A 10,872-nucleotide genomic window follows, 5' to 3' on the forward strand; every position below is an offset into this window, starting at 1 on the left:
TAGCTTTTTGCAGAGCAAGAAACCAAGCCCTGTCAATGTGACTGCGCAAGGTATATATCGAGGGGCTGTTTCGTACTGACAGCCGTAATGACCACCTGGTTAAGCACACAACAGCGAGTACTAGCACACGAACGTGTTACATCTAACTTGTGCAATTTACAAAGCCGTTCGCATTTATGCGAAAAAGACAAAGAGAAAGGGAGGGACCGTGTTGGGTGAAAACTGAAGGGTGAATTAGGCCATCACGTGTTGCGACACACCTACGCGGTTCCCTGACACGCAACAAGTCAGTGGAGCCCCATGAACCCGTTCGCATTGGATTTATCTTCGCGGTGCAGAATGCAACCAGGTCAATGCGTCATCTGCACAGCAACCGCGTACACTATTTCGCTGGCGCTTAAATTCAAATCTGGCGCTTCACGTGTTAAAACCACAATGTGACTATGAGGCAAGCCATAGTACGTGGGGGGACTGCGGATTAATTCTGACCACCTGGGGTCCTTTAACATGTACCTATATGTAATTACTCGAGCGATTCTGCATTTCGCCCCCATAAATATGCGGCCGGCAATCGAAGCCAACGATCTCGATTGTGCTTAGCAGCGCAACGCGCCACAGCCACAACGGCGGGTTCACTGACGTTGCGCCCGTATATTCCAGGTCGATCTAACAACCATCATTTAAGTCATTTAAGGCTTTGGTTGTAGAGAACGGTTTTGGCGAGGCGACACCTAGGTCTCTCGCAAGAAGCGTTCTGTAAAAGCTAGACGTCTATACAAAACTGAAACCGACTCGCTGCACATATAAGGCCACGACAGCGAAGAGTCGGTTTAGTGCTGCGCTTGTTTCACGCGTCGCCGTTCTGCCACTGGGTTGAGTGTATTCATGGGGACAAGGGCGATAATTAACGCCGGATTCGTCCGGAATATAAAAGACGTGCACATGGACTTTGCAGCCCGTATGGAAAGTACGTGCATGAGTAGCGACGTTTATGCGCTTCTCGAACCACCGACCGAACCACCGCATCGAGCCAAGGACGCCGCATAAACATCTGCGCTATGTCAACGTCATGCAGCGCGTGCTTGTCAAACAAAACTGGAAACGATATGATCACTGGCAGATTTAGCACACACAAAAGGCTGCCAAGCATTACCAGAATGCGTAATGTTTCTTCAACTTACAGCTGAAAGCTTTGCATAACGTCGTAATGCTTGCACGAACAAACCAGCTTGTATGCGGTTGGCTGGAGAACACGCACAAAATGATGTCTATTAAACGTGTTGTGTTACATTAGCCACGGATATACTAATATTACTCAATTAATCGGCCACCAATACCTGCAATGACAAATGCGACCGCCTTCGCTTCCTCCCTGTATTCTTTTCACTTGAGGGGAGGGGGGGAGGAGGCGTAATCACCACCTTATCAGGCCCGTCATTTCTCGCGCGCCAGTAAATCACGATAACTGAGCTCCAAAATCAATTCCTGACGAGAGAAAAAACACACCCCACGTGCATTGCGATATCAAGCTTTACGGACGACGGCATCCGCGCAGGGTCATTGACGTTATCGGTGGCAATTGCACATAACCAGGCCGGGCCATTCGCGTCTCTTTCCTCTTTGTTCGCACAGCTGCAGTGCAGCGCAGTGCAGCAAAGCCAGCAGCAGCAGCAGCAGAAGCGGCGATGACGCACTCGGTCCCGGTGCCTGGGCGCGCAGCGGTCGACAACCCCACGCGCCGAGCTGAGCGGACGGCGTGCAAGTTGGGGAAGGAACGGGAGCGCCGCGCAACACCCTTTCACCCACCAGGCCGGCCGGCCGGTCCACCACCCGCACGAGCTCCCTGCAAAGCTCGGGACGAGATGGCCGGCGAGGGAGAAGGGAGGGGTAGACAACGACGCAGTGCACTGCAAAAGCGGCGGCCCAGTGTCGTCACCGCGAGGACTAAAGCTTTAGTCAGGACGCTGCTGCAGCGCCGCCAGCGTTAATGGGGCGAGGAAGGACCGCCTTCCCCTTTTCGACCCGATCGAAAAGCCAACCCGGGATTCCGGGAGCTCGCGGCGGCACCGACGTCGGAGGGGTGCACAGTTTGTTCGGCAGCGGCTGCGCCGGCCTCGCTGGAGCGCGCGCGTTGACGTGACTAGCGTCGCGTCCTGCGCACACACTTCGTTCTTGTCCTGCGTCTTTTCGCACTGGTTACGGTGTCCCAGTTCAGAAACGAGAACCGGCTAGCCTAACTGACTTCTACAGCGCGGAACAGTCAAAATACCGACGGGCGTGAGCTGTCTTTTATGCTGTTCGAAATCGCAGCGCAGGAAAAAAAGCAACGCCTCCGGACCAACCATCGCTACGTTCAGTCATAAAGGGGTTCAGCAGGGCTCACAGCGTGTACCACATGTGAGGGATTGCGCTTCGATCCTTTTTTGCGAGTGTTCAGAAAGATGAAGGCCGATTTGCAGCTTACACGAAAATAAATGTGTACACAGCAGCATAACGGTAGAGTAAGTTCACTCGCCTCGCTCTCTGGAACTCGTGAAGGCTGCGGACCTGCGCATAGGCCCGTCCATATTATATATATATATATATATATATATATATATATATATATATAGTTTCACTCGTTCGATCTGTTGACCCCTCACTGCACTGTGTCGCTGTGTTCAGTTCTTGAGTGCTCTCCAAGTACGTATCCTTCGCAATATGAACATCGTATCACACATTAGGCACATAAAAAAGAATTCTGGGGTTTTACATGGCAGCACAACGACACGGTTATGATGCATGCCGTAATGCGGGACTCCGGATTAATTTTGACCACCTGGGGTTCTTTAACGTGGACCCAATGCAGGATACACGAGTGTTCTTGCATTCCGCCCTCGTCAGAATGCGACTAGGATCGAACCCGCGACCCATGAGCAGCAGCGCCACGCCATAGCCACTGGGCGACGGGTCGCTAGCAGAAAAAAAATGTGCGGACCACACGCACTGTCGGGATTCGATGTAAGCGAAGCTTTGTATGCTGTTTGCTTTGACTGGCAATAATTAGCGGTGATGTTGGCGGCGAATGAGTAATTTCTTCAGCGTTTAGTCCAACACGAGAGCGGTGAGTTGATGTCAAACGTTACCTTGCGTGCACCACTGCTGTTTGTCTGCGTAGTCCACAGAACACGCAGGAAGACGCGTTTGCTCGAGGCGTCATTGAGCGTCATTGTTCATAATCTCTGAGAGGATTGAGCCTAATCACCATTGCCTCAAATGGCACATCGCATCGTGGCACAAGTGTACAGAAGAACATTTCCTCAACAACGGCTAGTCAGCAAGGGGACTGCAATTGCGCGTTGGGCTGCTGGAAAGGAGTGTTCGGACGTTTCACATATGCGGACGCGGCAGCAAGCGTGCTTCACCACCGCGGCTACCGGCAGGGACGCCAGCTCCAAGCGCTCTCTACAGGCTATGGATGATTCTAATGTGTACACTATCACCGCCCAGCACGCGACCTCCACAGCTCAGCACCTGCATATTTGTCGCATAGGAAATCAAGCACATACGGCCAACTGTGAAAACACTGCCACGGCGGCGCGGGTAGGAATGCGCAGGGAGGACACGTAGAGTTACTGCATATGGCTCCCGCAGGGAGCCAGAGTTGGGCTTCTGTTTTCCACATGGACGCTCCGTTGGCATTCGCCAAGCGCAGTCACGTGGAAGTCCGAATTGCTGCAGATAAGCCACCCTAACAGTGGCAACATGGCAGCGCCCATACAGCGCCGACCACCCGCTTCGATACGAATTCACTGGCTCTCCGCCCTATCAGCAACACACAAGCGGCAAGATCCGTCATTGCTAAGCCTCATGCCAGGCCGATGTCAAATCATTCGGTATGCTATCTCGTAATTATTAAGATCGGCTGTTTGTTTTCACGCTGCTAGGGCTACAGACACAGCACCAAGCCGTAAAATTGGTTTGCTTTCTAGTTAGCACATGACGCCACAGCATTATCACAGGTGATGCGCTTAGGATGCGGAAAGCTAAAAATGCCTAATTGTTCAGTGCATCATTAATTTAATAGCCCGCTCTAGCATGGTACGTGATAACGGCAGCGAGCAAACGCCAAGTAGACGCCAAAGAGACGCCGGGCAGACGCTGTGGCGCAAGTGAACATTTGTCAGGTCATTCGCCCGTACTACTTGCTAAGGAGGCTGCGAGGTAGCTGCAGGGAAAGCGTACAGGTAAAGCGAAGCCCTGCTGTCGCACGCATGTAAACGCAGGTTATAGTCACGGCGTCAAAACACTTTTTTTTTTTTTTGCGTGAATCCACAAACCACGCTGCATGTAACATGATGGCAAGCAGCCGCTGAGCAGACGACGCGGCGCGGATCAGCACATCTCGAGAGACGTTCAGCCTTTCTATTGGCTAAGAATTCGTGTAGCTTCCACAGTGCTGCAGCCAGCTCATGAGATGGATCCCCTCTGTAAGACCTTTGTGGTCTTGAGGGTATAATGAATGAAATAGCCCCCGCACGAGCGACAGGTGGCTTCACTGGAGAAAAGCAGATTGCAAGATGGCGGACCTATGCCCAACTGTATATGGCTCCCGCAGGGAGCCATATACAGTAACTCCAGGGATACGCGGAGGCGAGCGCCATCTGGGGGTGTTGCAGGAAACCCAGCGGCGCGGACAAGCTAGACCACAACAGCAGCGCCCCGAAAGCCGGGAGAAGAGGCAAAGAAAGCTTTGCTTTAAAAATCTCAGCTATACGACAGACTGTGGCGCGCCAAAACGAGGACGTGACTGGACGCTTGACTCGGCAGCTCCATCGCGTCCGCTTGGATGTGACGCAAGATCACTTTCGGCCGAATGCGAAGCAGAAAAAAAAGAAAAGCCGGAGACGTTCCTCTGCAAGTCAACACGGAGAATCGCCACGTGGTCGGCGTAAAAGCGCTTGTCCTGGCATCCATCCCCGACTGACCTTCGGCGTCCTTCGTCCGGAGACGCTATTGCACCGCAACCACAGCCGGGGCTCGGCCTTAGCGTGACGCACGCGAGACTCGAAGCGCGCGCAAGTGATACACGGCCCCTAGCCAGAGCTCCCTCCCTCGCCGTTCGTTCGCCGCCGCAAGCACACAACAGCGCGTGTGGAGGGGGAAGGCCATTTATAATGGCTCTGGCGACAACGCGACGACGACGGCGCGCGACACAGTCGGGCTGCGGCCTTGCGCAAAGAACAGAGGCGACCGACCTCCAGTGCTGACGACCGGCGAGCGACTGCAGTTTGCACATACGCGCTGCTACACCGGTCCGCTCGGCTGCTGTGCGGGGGCGACAAACAAAAAAGGAGTTGAATAGTGCCCCGAGACTGCTCCAAAGAGTACTCAAGGGCACCACGCAGTGTGCGTGCACGAATGCCTTATCTCATTTCTTTTTTCTTAGGAAGTGTTGGACTCCGTAAGTGCAAGGCAGTTGGACCAAAGTCCCGCAATGCACACACCGTTGCCTGGTCGCTCCGGATCGCGACCGGTGTGCCTCGCTCGCGGAGAGGAGATGCTGCACTTACCGTCGGTGGCGCTGTCGCTGCGGGCAATCTGTTTTCGCAGCGGTTCTGTGGGGAGCAAGAAAAAAAAGGGACGAAAGGTCAGTTTGAACACACACACACACACAAAAATGAACACACGCGCGCACACGTAAACACACATTTCTTTTTATTTCTCCCCAGACGAGGTGGCGAACACGCGAGGACCCAGCGCATATCTTTTTTTCTTGATTCTCGCTTTCAGCTATTTGAGGTGAACGGTGTTGAAAAGAAGGAAAGGCCGTGCCTACTTGTACAGCAAGAAGACGACATTGCATGCGGATGCGGGCGCGGGTTAGCGAAGAAAACTTGTGCTGTTAAACAAGCATACTCCATTTATTCTCGATATGTTAATATCATCGCAACGAGGAAGCACGCAGACATGTACATAGCACTGAAGGAACCTTGTTACCTCTAAACTGGTGACTGCGCACTCAAGGGGACAGAAGCATAATAAAAAGTCAATTTATTTTTGTCCCCCCCCTCCCCCCCAGATGCGCCTCCCGAATGAGCAGCCAGAAATATATATAGCACAAGACGATGGTACTGATGGAAACAAAACATTAAATTTCACGGATATTAAAAAAAAAAGACGTCGTCTCACGCGTAGTCGTACGTGAGCTTTACATGTGTTGCCCGGTGCTCGGAAAGCTCGCCTCGCTTCGATGGGCGGAGCGTGGCTTGCAGCAAAACATATCGGCATCAATAACAGATCAATGCGCTAACAACCGTGAAACAATGACTTCGAGAGCCGTCCCATCAATAAACCAAACCTTTCGCGATCGCATCTACCCGCGACAGGACGCTCGAAACTAGCGGCGCGCTCCAACAGCTCCGCTCGTCGACGAAAAATCGAACCACGATCAAGCGGAGTTCAAGCAGCAAGACTTTCTCGACAAAGCACTGGGTCGATCACCGCGAGGAGATCACAGCCGCGAGTTTCGCAAGAAGAAATAGCAAAAGCATGAACAAAAAAAGTAAAAGATAAAAAAAGCGAGACGAGAACGAGGCGCCGCCGGCAGAGGTCCGAAACGCGATGTACGGGCAAACCGTACACGAAACGTCGCGTCGGCTCGATATAGCTTCCAGCGACGAAGGGCCATTTTTCGGCGGCTTCGCGAATCCATTAATCGAGGACGAAAGTGTCGAAATGCGATCGCCTCTGTCGCCGCGGCGAGCCCGGGCGCGCAAACGCATATTCATATATATCAAAACTCGGTTTCCGTCGAACCGTTTAACATCCAGCTTCTCGGCGAATTCTCAGTCGACGCAGACGAGGGGCACAACGCTACGCTTGAGAACGCGGCGAGCACGCACGCGTGCAAGCACGCACATCGCGCAACCGGGCAGCGGCGGCGAGACATTGCACTCGGCATATATCGTCGCACCGGCGCGAAAGCTCCTATCATTAATCTCTATTTGAGAGCGCTGGGGAAAGGTTATATAGAGACGAGAAAGAAAATAAAATGAAAGAAAGAGAAACGCGCGGACATCACGGGCGCTGACAATGGCGGAAACACCGGCGTCGCTCGGTGGCGAGTGCGTAACGTATTACGCTGCGCGAATAAAGCGAGAGGTGTCAGGTGTCGCCTGGACGCGACAGCCGGCAGCAAATTTAATTAAGCCTCACCCGGCAGCAGCCGTCCTGGGACAGAGGCGAGTAAACCTGCCTTGGCAAGCGACGATTTCGTGAAACGGCGCGACAGTAAATAGGGACCCCCGAGTTGGGGAGAGCGCGCCCTTCGGGAGAGGACGAGACACGATGCGGGCGCCATGCGAGGGGGCGAAGTCGTCGGACCGGAACGACTGAAGCGCGCGCACTGCGGGTGTTTTTATTTCGCGGAAGAGAATTTACCTGTGGTACCGGGGACGAAGTAAACTCGTATAGAAAATTTTCACATATGGGCCGGAAACGCCGCATGCGATAATCAGCTCGCAATCACGCAGGCTACTAAATCAAAAACAGTATGGGCCCGCTTCATCGTATGCTTTTTATTGGATTTGCATAATTACGGTGGTCACGGCTTCTCTGTCTTCTTTTGTTATTAATTCGTAGGAAAGCGCGGCGACATTTAGAGTAGCATGCTGAGGCAAGAACCCACACCGCCAGGAAAGAAGAAAAAAAAAAAAGGAAGGAGGAACGCGAGTCACGAACTTAAGCACAATCCCGGCACACGTCAAACAATAACCCCTGCATCGCTACAGGCCCTGGCAATCGTATAAGATTACGCACTAAGGCCTTTTTAAGTATCAGAATCGTGTCAGTTTTATTTCCGATCTCGTTTTCACAATACAAGAACTGTGACAACGCACCTGACAACTCTCAATACAAACAGATAATATAAAAAATGTAACCACCAAGCCATTTCCTCCCAGATAGGCTTAAAAAGGGACGTGAATGAGGAATGTTACCAGAGTTTAGAGCAGTAACTTATTCTTTAAAAACTCAATATTCATTTACTCGACGGAAAAACAATCTAGTAACAGAAACGCCAGTGTGATGTCACCGCATAGGAAAAGTTCCCTAAACTAGCTAGCTTGATGCACTGTTTTCTTTAGAATGCAACGTGGGCGTTTACCGATACATGAAGCTGTACACATGCAGATTCTTTCAATGTACATGGCATCCCGTAGAGCTGCCTTATCTGCCGTTTGGCTATTGCAGAAGTGTAATTTACTAACACGACTAACCTTTATGGCCTTTTTTGTAACTTTACACAGAACACCGCTCCGTAAGAACTACAGCGCTCATAGCTGGCCCGGCGCTGGTGTCACCGACAGACGTCGTATCGTTAGCAATACGGTCAGCTATTTAGCTATAAAGGAGCACAGTGCTCCTGGGTGTATAGGCTGTCACCGTCAAAAGAATACGCAAGCTATACATGCCGAATTCATACCCCCCCCCCCCCCCCAAAAAAAAAAGAATCACTTATGTTTCAATACTGAAGCATGTGTAAAAGAGAGAGAGGAACCGCAAAGGCAAACGCACCATGACGATGCAATTCCAATTGAATTATGGGGTTTTACGTGCCGAAACCACTTTCTGATTATGGGGCACGCCGTAGTGGAGGACTCCGGAAATTTCGACCACCTGGGGATCTTTAACGTGCACCTAAATCTAAGTACACGGGTGTTTTCGCATTTCGCCTCCATCGAAATGTGGCCGCCATGGCCGGGATTCGATCCCGCGACCTCGTGCTCAGCAGCCCAACACCATAGCCACTGAGCAACCACAGCGGGTTGCAATTCCAACGCTCCGACAGCTGGTTCTACTAAAACCTATCATCCACACGACACTGCGTGAAACGTCTAGAGACCGCGTGCGTGGGGCATTGGCATGATTTGAAGCTCAGAGGGAGCCACTTCAAAAGAGGCTGGTACACAATAGCCTGAGTATAGTACCTAAGGTCCATATTGCATCCCAAGTTTATTCTTTCCACCAAAGGCTATTGGCCTTGGATATTGCCTCAACCTTTGCGCGGATGGGGGGGAGACCACCGAATGTGGCGAAATCATGTGGCACACATGGCAATCACAAAGTGGCGCAAAACGCTGACGAAGCGCGTCTGCGACAATGCGCCCGAGCGATACGGTCCCCGTGCGGTGTGTACGCCGGCGGGTTCTATGACCCGACGGGGCTCATCATTTCGCAACGTAATCATTGGATGCTCGCATGATGTCGAAACTACGACGGGGGCGGAGCTATTATACTCGCGGAAACATGGTTTATGTCACTTATGCTTTTGTTTTCAAGGTCTCTCTCCTCCACGTGGACTGCGGTAAAATAAATCGACGTCCGGAAGGCGACGACATTGCCCCACACGGCATTTAAAAACGGAGGGGCGAGGGGGGCTGAGCTAGTCCCCCCGACAAAGGTTGGTCGTGTCGCAAGGGTCAACGTGCCATCGATTTCGTCGCGTACGTTAGAGGTCAGAACGAACGTTGTGCAAACATGATCATTTCTACGCGCAGTGTAAACGTGCACCACATTCCGCTTGATAAAGCTGCAGCGGGAGGCAAATATATATATATATATATATATATATATATATAAAATGACGGAGCGGCTGGTGTCTTGCACCCAGATGGGGAAACGAAAACGATCTCGACTAGGGCCACGCAGGTCTGCCCTTTCGCGAAGCACCATTACGCCTTGTCTGGGCTACTTGTGGAGCCACTTGCGCAAGTGGAGTAGAACTATACAAGATACGCGCGTGCAACTTTGGGCGCCCAATCGCGGGCGCCCATTCGCGGGCGCAGTGCCAGTTTGTTCGCGGAGATGCAGATTTTAAAGGTCGCATGCCAGTATGGGAATACGCCTCACCCATGGAAATCATATGTGGGCGAATACCAACTTTTCCGAACATGAATCAAATAGAAAGTAAAATATACTGAATAGGCAAACGCAGAAACACATATTAAAAGCGGGAGCACATATTTCAGTATATTCAGACATCACGTTTGTGCTGGCTAGTGAAAAATAGCTCAGTATTGGGAACAATTCGGATCAGTCTTAAACGTAAAATTACCAATTGTCATCAAGAAAATCTTGGGAGGCTAGCTTCGCCCTTAAATGTGGAATGCGATAGCACTCAAAAGTCCCCGACTACTTCTCACGCTTCCCGGCAACTGCAACTTACGTAACCGTAAAGCTTATCGGGAAACGCTGGCGGCGAACACAATGCAATACGGCGAGCTTTCTGGTAGAAACGCGGCCTCATGCATGGACGCATCCCGGAGGCAGTGCAGAGCCGCTCTAAAGAAAAATGTTTCCAGGCTTATGTTATTCTTTCGCACTTTTAATATTTCAGTCTGAGAAGATTTAACATAAAAGGCATGCGCTGTCGGTGCTTTGTTTCGTGACGTTTGTGTGCGGTCGTTCTCAATATTCCGAGGAATAACTTTGCCAAGAATGTAGGACAATGTACGAGCAACTTTAGTGATAGAAGGGGGTGGCAATATAACCCGCATATACCGCATGTCATATAGCAAGACGTGGCATATACCTAAATATATACGGTAATTTTCGCTCACGGACGAACGGCTCCGCCGGCGCCGACACCGGATTTTCTGCGACACGAGGCCTTTAACGCGACAGCGTTAAAGGCTGCACGAGTAGCCTATTAACACATTTTTGAGCCGGATTGCAACCAAGACTTCCAAGGATACATACATATATATATATATATATATATAGTTTCGATAATCGGAAATAGCGAATATTTAAATAAGAATAGTTAGTGCGTAATATTCGATTCCTATTCGAAACTCGGAACACTCACCCACCCTTAAAATAAATGAGGAG

General features: G+C 51.2%; 1 protein-coding gene across 1 annotated transcript in view; it reads right to left on the reverse strand.

The window, feature by feature from the left end:
• bbx (bobby sox) overlaps positions 1 to 6,830 on the reverse strand; it is a 195,285-nt gene extending 188,455 nt beyond the window's left edge. The window contains exon 1 of the mRNA XM_050178537.2: positions 5,553 to 6,830. The gene's annotated coding sequence lies outside the window, so the exon portion shown is untranslated. The remainder of the gene's footprint in view (positions 1 to 5,552) is intronic.
• Positions 6,831 to 10,872: the final 4,042 nt, after the last annotated feature.

Source organism: Dermacentor andersoni, chromosome 5, assembly GCF_023375885.2.
Source record: "Dermacentor andersoni chromosome 5, qqDerAnde1_hic_scaffold, whole genome shotgun sequence".
Taxonomy (NCBI): Eukaryota; Metazoa; Arthropoda; class Arachnida; order Ixodida; family Ixodidae; genus Dermacentor; species Dermacentor andersoni.